Genomic DNA, 7,583 nt, shown 5'->3' with positions numbered 1-7,583 from the left:
TGGGTAATTTTTCCAGAAATTCGCATATTTTCATTTTCATTTGGTTTTATCTGTGCGAGAATGAGTTAAGGGATGACACCACCCTGCAAAATTGAACTCTCGTTCCTGAAAGAAACGTATGCAACCCACATACGCCAGTTCTCACGAAATTTGGCAGATGGATTTTAAATTTTACGCGGGGAAAGGGGGTGAGGACAGCCTGGAAAATTCAAGATTGAAGTTGCAATTTCGAATATATCTTGGAAACTGGAGGATGTGGAGATAAACTTTTTATTTTTAGATCGTATATTCTCCATGTACACGCAGGTTTTTCTAGAACACTAGAAAAAGAGATGAATTTAAGGTCGAACTATGTGCTACGTGCTACGGATTTGTTCTAATTTATTTCCCGCGCGTTTCGTTGTTAGAGGCGGAAAGAAAAGTATTAGGTTGGCAACTAAGTGTCGCGACCTCCACATTTTCTCAAACAAAACCATTTATTATATATATTTTTAAGCACGAGTATTGTATATCAAATTAGTCGCAAAATTCAGAGCTTTCCAATGATATACAGTTCAAAAGGAATGGTCGCTGAATGAGGACATTTGTTCGGGGCGCCAAAATTTAGGGACGCCATTTTGGCTGTAAATGTGAGAAAAATATTGAAGTGTTAAATACCCAATTAATAGAAAATTTGTTTTTATTAAAATAAATGCTTTTATTAAAATTTAAATAAAATTATTTGATTTTTATTGACAATAAAAAATATGTATCTCTATTTAAAAAATATATATGTATATTCTTAAGGGGCGACGTAACCGCTAGAGCGGGCGCTGAATGAGGTTATAATGATACAATAAAAGAATTACGAAACAAAAGGTCGCGTAATTAGTTGCCAACCTAATATGTATATTGAAATTTCGAGTTTAGAAGCAGTCTGGTTCTTCCGCGTTTCCGCGAGGTAGAAATGCGCGAAGCTCCGCAATCAAGCGATCAAAGAACGTGTAAAGGCGCAACAGAGAGATGAAATTGATACAATTCCCACGAAGTTGCAACAGGAAGCCTGTCCAAACACAAGGGTTTCTGTATATGGTTATTATCTCTATTCGTGAGGGACCTGCAGCGTCAACGACGAATTCGAGCGACGGCTCCGCGTTCCAGCTCCGTTTACATCCGGTTTCAAAGGGGAGAAGAGGGCGTTACCGGGAAAGTGCCCGGGACTTCCGGTAATTCCGATGGGCGCGGGCGATTTGTCAGCGACCAACTTCGAGCCTGATTCGCACGAGAACTTGACGAAGAGAGAATAAAAATCGTCAACTATAAAATGGTGAAAATGGTCCGTCGCCCGAGTGTGAAAATAATTTTCTTTCGTATAAATAGATTAAATTCCGTTGGACTAATATGTACGGGAAGCTTCTAATCATTATGGCTTATGGGGAATGTATAAATTGGTAATTCATCTCTGCCGGAAGAACGTTCGCCGCGCAACAATGTTGGCCTAGCAAACGAGGTCGCTTGTAACTCACTTTTATCAGGATCTCGCCAGCCCGGGCCGGTCGAGTAACTTTTCATTACGATCTAATGAATAAATATGAAAGCGAAATTTTTATTGGTGTCGTAATAATGAAATATAAATAGAACGTAGATGAAGCGGGAACGTAATGGCGAGATAATAATGCAGCCAGAATGAACACCATAAGTAAACGCGTGTTTCGCTGGTTGAGGCTGTCGGACACAGTCGGGAGAAATTAGTTTTTAAATCACGCAGCTGCACGGATATATTTTTTCGTGCTGTTCCGCGAATGATTGATCGCCGCTATCCATTGTGGCGACATGGAAAGATTGTCGAAAGCTCGGCTTTGCATGTTCATTGGCTTTCGAACGTGCCACGCTGAGCGGAATCTTGAATATCCTTGAATTTTGATCCCCGAATAAATTCATACTCCTACATTATTCTTCATATTATCATACACACCTCGGGAAAATCATTCAAACTATCCATCTAATAGTATTTAACTAAACCGTTGAGTTCCACAAGTAGACTCGAAGGAAAATCCCACGTTAAACAGCGAACTCGCTAGCACTTCCGTTTTGAAAAATATGGATTACTCGGATCGGTTGATTATTTATGCGCAAAATGGTGCCGCCGCGCCGGCCGACAATACACCGGATTGGCATTGTTCGGGCCGGGAATCGCGAATCTTGAAACGGCCACAATTAAATCCATTCGGCGCGCGGCGAAACAAAAGCGACGGTATCGGTGGCGGTATCGATGCTCCCCGCAAATAGGCGCGAAAATAAATGGTCCATCGATATACGAGTACTAAACACGATAATATAATTCGGTACGCCCACGGGCCGCAGCGCCGTATTCGGCTGGCCGAATACCACCAAATTACACGGGTCCGATTAAAAACGGATCTGGTCGCCGGGGTTCCCGTTGTCCCGGAATTCGTAATCGTTTCCTCGATGATATTACGCCTCGTTTCGCTTCCTCCCGCCATCCTCTTCTTCACTTCAATCACAGAGAAATATGCGATAAGAAGATTGCACGAGTAGAAACGTTTTGGGGAAGAACAATTTGTACAATTTTCCCCAAGTCCTTTTCAACGACTAGTCGGTTCATTAAAGACAGAGAAAGCATTAAGAAGAGAATTCGAGAAATAAGTTGGAAGAAGTGACTGAAAAAATCGTTCGTTATATAAAAAGAAAGACGTGAAATGGCGCAAACCTCTCGAGAAGATATAAATACGAACATCACCGCTCGAGTGGACCCATCATAGCATCGTTCGTCGCCCACTGTAGCATCCGCCATTTTTGCGGATTAATCCGTAAAAGTCGCGACGGTGCATCAGCAGTGAATCGAATCGAGTCCGGCAATTAATTACCGCGGTAACAAACGAAATTATCGGGGCGGCGCTCGCGCGGAAATATTATAATCCCATTTGTTTATATCCCGTATCATTTAGCTGGGAAACATAGAGCTCGCTCTCGGGCGCATTAAAAAATTCATAGTGAACACGCGCGCCGTCAAAGGATTTCCGCGTAATCAACGGGTCTGCGAGAGCATCGAGGCCGCCCCGGCCAGTTCGCGCGGGCATCGCATAAAATTTCATCTCGCGGAATTTTTCCTTTCGTGTGCGAACAGGCCGGGTCCCCTTAACGAAGTTACGCCATTAACGTGAGCCAGTCTGCTGGCCAGGGGTAGAGCGCGCGGGGGTGAACGCCGCCAGAGAAGATTTTATCGCGAGCGACAATATTTGTAATGTTTAAATAAGTCCGCAGTGCAGTTCATTCCACATCTCTTGCTCTCACTCTTTCTCTCTTCTTCTCCCTGTTTATTCACCGTCCCGACGGGTTTTCAACGCTCGAAATTTTCAACCCCGTTCCCTCGCGCACCCCCTTAAAGGTCTTTGCCCACTAGGACGACCCCTCTGTATACCTGCGCCATCCGCTCCGTCCCCGTTTTGGGTTTCTTCTGCAATGGCGCCATTGCCGGTATAGTAGGCGCAGTCCCATTGAAATACACAGAAGAAACCCAAAACGGGGACGGAGCGATGGCGCAAGTATACAGAGGGGGCGTCCTAGTGGGCAAAGACCCTAAAACGTCGCGGCGGCTACGTCCATTTTCCAGGGATCGTTCAGTTTTATTTTTCAACCGGCGGACCAAGCATCAAGCGAAAACGAGGAAATATGCATGGGGCCAGACCCGAGGAGCAATCTAGATAAAAAATACATGAGTGACCGCCGCGGGAACTTCGTTATCGAGGTAAGTTATATAAAACCCTTAGAAAGTTATCTCAACCCTTCCTTTTTCGTTTAACTAGTTGTGAGATGAGCAGTACGTAAGAAACAAGTACCGAAGAACGTTTGACCTGCATCTGATTGTGAGATAGAACGCTTCGCACAATAGGGCGTTGATGAGAAGAAAATTGTTAAGAGAGATTCTCTCGTGCTTTATCACGCGGAATCGAATAGTGTAAATTTCCCGTGAACAATCGCCCGGTGGATACTCGAGAAATTGCAAATTGTATGCAAACGGGGCTGATAGGGCGTGAAGGTGTTAACGAGTGTGTGGTGGCGGGCGGTTTTTAATATTCGGCGCTATCGCATCGGCTCTCGGGGGCGAATTAGCATAACACACGCTCGGGTACGACATATCGTCGTCTCTTCTGGCCGCGTTTTATCTTCGTCGGTTCCGCGGCCGGTTCAGCGCGCGGAGTATGCAGTTTTCCGAGGAGCGGGTATGAATTTACCCGGCATCTCATTCCGAGAATTGAATGGGGAACTCTGGCCCTGAAGGACCGGAGTACAGCGATACCCCATTTATCTCGGCGGAAGCTCTCGCGGACCCTAAAATCCAGGCGGGAACGAGGAAACCTGGGAACAGGGAACGACGCGACGGAACGAGGATAGAAAAAAACGGGAAGAGAAATATGTGAGACCCAACGCCCGGCCTCGACTCGACCGAGGGAACACAACAAGCTACATAGTTAGGTCCGGGACTACACTCCCGTCCATAAGTCACCGGACACCTATTCAAATTTTGATGCAGGCGATTTTTATTCAAATTTGGATGCAGACGATTTTTACCACGCTTATATTTTAGCTTATATTAGCTTGCCGTGTGGTTGTTGTATGCGTCAAATCTTGTAATCGAATTTGAAACCACTTCCCGATGAGCTAGAGACTTGAAACTTTAAACATAGCTCAGAACTGGCTGATAATGCAATATCAAAAAACAAATTTTTTAAAAAAACTGTGCGTGTAGGAGAAAAAAAATGTTTATATTAACCGTCACACCTCGCCGCGCGATGCTCGGTAGTACGTGATCGCGTTCAGCGATCCCCACTCTGCGCGCCAGCGCTCCCTACTCCGCTACGCGTTCCCACTCCGACTCATACCCACTCCACTGAGAGCGCCCACGAAGACTTATTTATAGTCTCTAATGTCTAAAAAAATTATTTTCTCCTTTTTAATGCATTTTAATATAAGCGTGGTTTTTAAAAAGTTTCTTTTTATATATTTTATTATTAACAAGTTCGCTGCCAGCATTTGTTTCGTCGCTTACCTTTCTTGTTCGAAAGTTTTATCAAATGCAACGTACCCAATTTTGAATGATTAAAACAGTTCAGCAAAAGAAAGTCACAGATTCTCCGATAATTATGCATTCTACTATGACTTTAAACAACGAAGTGCATACAATTAATTTTACTGTTTTAGCGAACAGGTAAAGGGATCTATATCATGAAATAAAAATTCAGCCTCTGCATTATCACTGCTACAGTGCAGATTTAATAAAAGCTGCTCATGCCTGTGGAACCCTTGCTAGACTTTCGGCTATTCAAACTTGTTTACCGCCCGCGAGTCGAATCCTTCTTCCATCTATTTCTCATACTAGACCACGATCCTCCACGGAGAATCGTTTCAAACGATCCCGTTCACTTCTATCATCGAGTAGAATTCATTTTCGGAATTCATTTTCGGGCGAGCGAGAATTTACATCTATCTCGCAAAGGTGCTTTGTCTTGCGAATTATTTGCATTGCTGTTTCACTAACAGAGCTCTTCTCCTGGTAATTTCTATCATTAAATGACCGGTCTTTGTACGGAATCGTTTTCAGGCGTCGATTCATTCTCGTTACCAAACAATCGAGTTTATCTTCCTGTCAAGCAGGAATTTAGTGTTATTTCGGGCAGTTAGCCTGTCTTCTCTTACAACTTCTTTGGTGCATTATTTTACTGAGACAGCTCTGCATCTCGGAACTTCCATCATTTGGATGCGAGTCTTGGTACAAACTGGTTCCAGATGTCAATTTATTTTTATCATCGAGCGCGGGCGTAATGTCAATCCGATTTCCGTATTTTTCTTCTTTAAACTTTCTTCTTTCCAGCTGTTTAAGCCGACGCGACGCGGTGGCGTTTGAATCGTTTCGCGTTCGCTCTCGCTGAAAAAGAAACGGGTAGGGAACGCGGGGGTGGATCTCGGGCGGCGCGTGGGAGGTCGGCAAACGAATTCGCATTAACCGTGCACCGTGTACCCGGTGCATTAAAGCTTTCGCTGTGCCGTGGGAGCACGAGCCAACGAAAATGAACGAGCAGCCACGCACCTATCTAGATCTCCGGGGAAAGTTTCATTACGGGAACTCGCGAAACACCGCGAACAGAAAAGTGCACGGCCGAGCACACGTGCTCGTTCCTGTCCCTGTTCCTTGGTCATTGTTCACTGTTCACCTATCGCGATTTGCACGTTCGTCCTTGCTCGCGTGTCACTCGAGACCCGATGCCTAATGGCCGACATTCATGATTCCACGGACCACATGCGCCGCCCACCTAATGACCCAGACGTCGCACAGTGGGGTATTTGCCCCGAAAATGCCCGAATTCCCGAAAATATACGGGATTCCCGAGAATTTTCAAGATTCCCGAAAATGTATACGGGGCATAGAAACTTCAATATGGGAATCACAGATATTTTCGGGAATGCCGAAAATTAAAGAAGCGTTCGTCCAGCTCGAACGCACCACACCCTAAATGAACCAAGGCAACCTTCTAGAGAAGTTGACTAATTGAGAAACATATCCATAGAATGGTGTCACTGAATCAAGCAACGCGAAAGCTTAAATTCGAAGCGAGCAGCGACGTTTCATTGTTTGTCCCGAGCCGAAAAACAGAATTAGTCCCGAGGAAAATGTTCCATCCAGTTTTTCACGTACTGCGTGATGAATTACGAATCGTTAGCGTGTATCCGGGATACGACCTCGTTAAGCGACGAGCTCCAAGGAGAGTTGAAAAGCTTGAAAAAGTCTCGAACTGTGATACGCTTCGAGATACAGACGCGAGCGGCGGTTTTTCTACGGGGAAAGAGAAGATGGCGCGCGACGTAGCAGATCGTTCTTCCCCCTAACGATCTCATTTAATAATTTCTCTCTAAATTACGTGAAAAACTCATACCTACAATTCAGAATTGCTGTTCAAATAATATTCAACCAACGATTTTTGTGAGTGACCTGAAATCCGTCACACAAATGTTTTAAAATCGCTTTTAATTGAACGAAACAATACACATTATGTATAAGAGTATAAGTAAATAAAAGAAAAATTTCTTTTTATCTTTTTTAAATTATCCGACCTACAATATTCCCATTCCCTATAATTTTTAAAATTTTATGGATATGAAATTCGTCTAATGACTCGTACAATACCTAAAAATGTTTAGTAATTGATCAGTAGACAGCGGATGTTATGCAATTATGGAAAAAATGAGTATGAATTTATAAATACCGTTACATTATTTTTAACCTACTAAACATATTCCGGCAGAAAATAAATTTCTATTTCATTCGGGTATGTTGCAATACAGGTAGAAAATTTTTATTTTGCATAAAGATCCGCTGTCTATTGATTAGATACCGACATATCTAATAATTTCAACAATATTTTGAATAATGGTACAGTAATTTTTAGTGGCGCCTCTCTCAGAGTCGCCATTCGAGTGCTAATGGTTAAGAGAGAATACATTTCTGATGTTTGATCAATTGCGAGATGATGGAACTCATCAGTTCAAGAGTTCTGGACTTCACAGTTTGCTTAAAAGCGCGAATA

General features: G+C 43.5%; 1 protein-coding gene across 1 annotated transcript in view; it reads left to right on the top strand.

Moving 5' to 3' along the window:
• The window catches only part of LOC143208832 (ionotropic receptor 25a-like), a 180,326-nt gene that overhangs the window by 143,106 nt on the left and 29,637 nt on the right, over window positions 1–7,583 (top strand). Inside the window, exon 3 of the mRNA XM_076423675.1 lies at window positions 3,614–3,748. The gene's annotated coding sequence lies outside the window, so the exon portion shown is untranslated. The remainder of the gene's footprint in view (window positions 1–3,613; window positions 3,749–7,583) is intronic.

This window comes from Lasioglossum baleicum, chromosome 5 (assembly GCF_051020765.1).
Source record: "Lasioglossum baleicum chromosome 5, iyLasBale1, whole genome shotgun sequence".
Taxonomy (NCBI): Eukaryota; Metazoa; Arthropoda; class Insecta; order Hymenoptera; family Halictidae; genus Lasioglossum; species Lasioglossum baleicum.
Note: the sequence above shows the minus strand (reverse complement) of the source record. Positions and strands in the feature narration are given on the sequence as shown.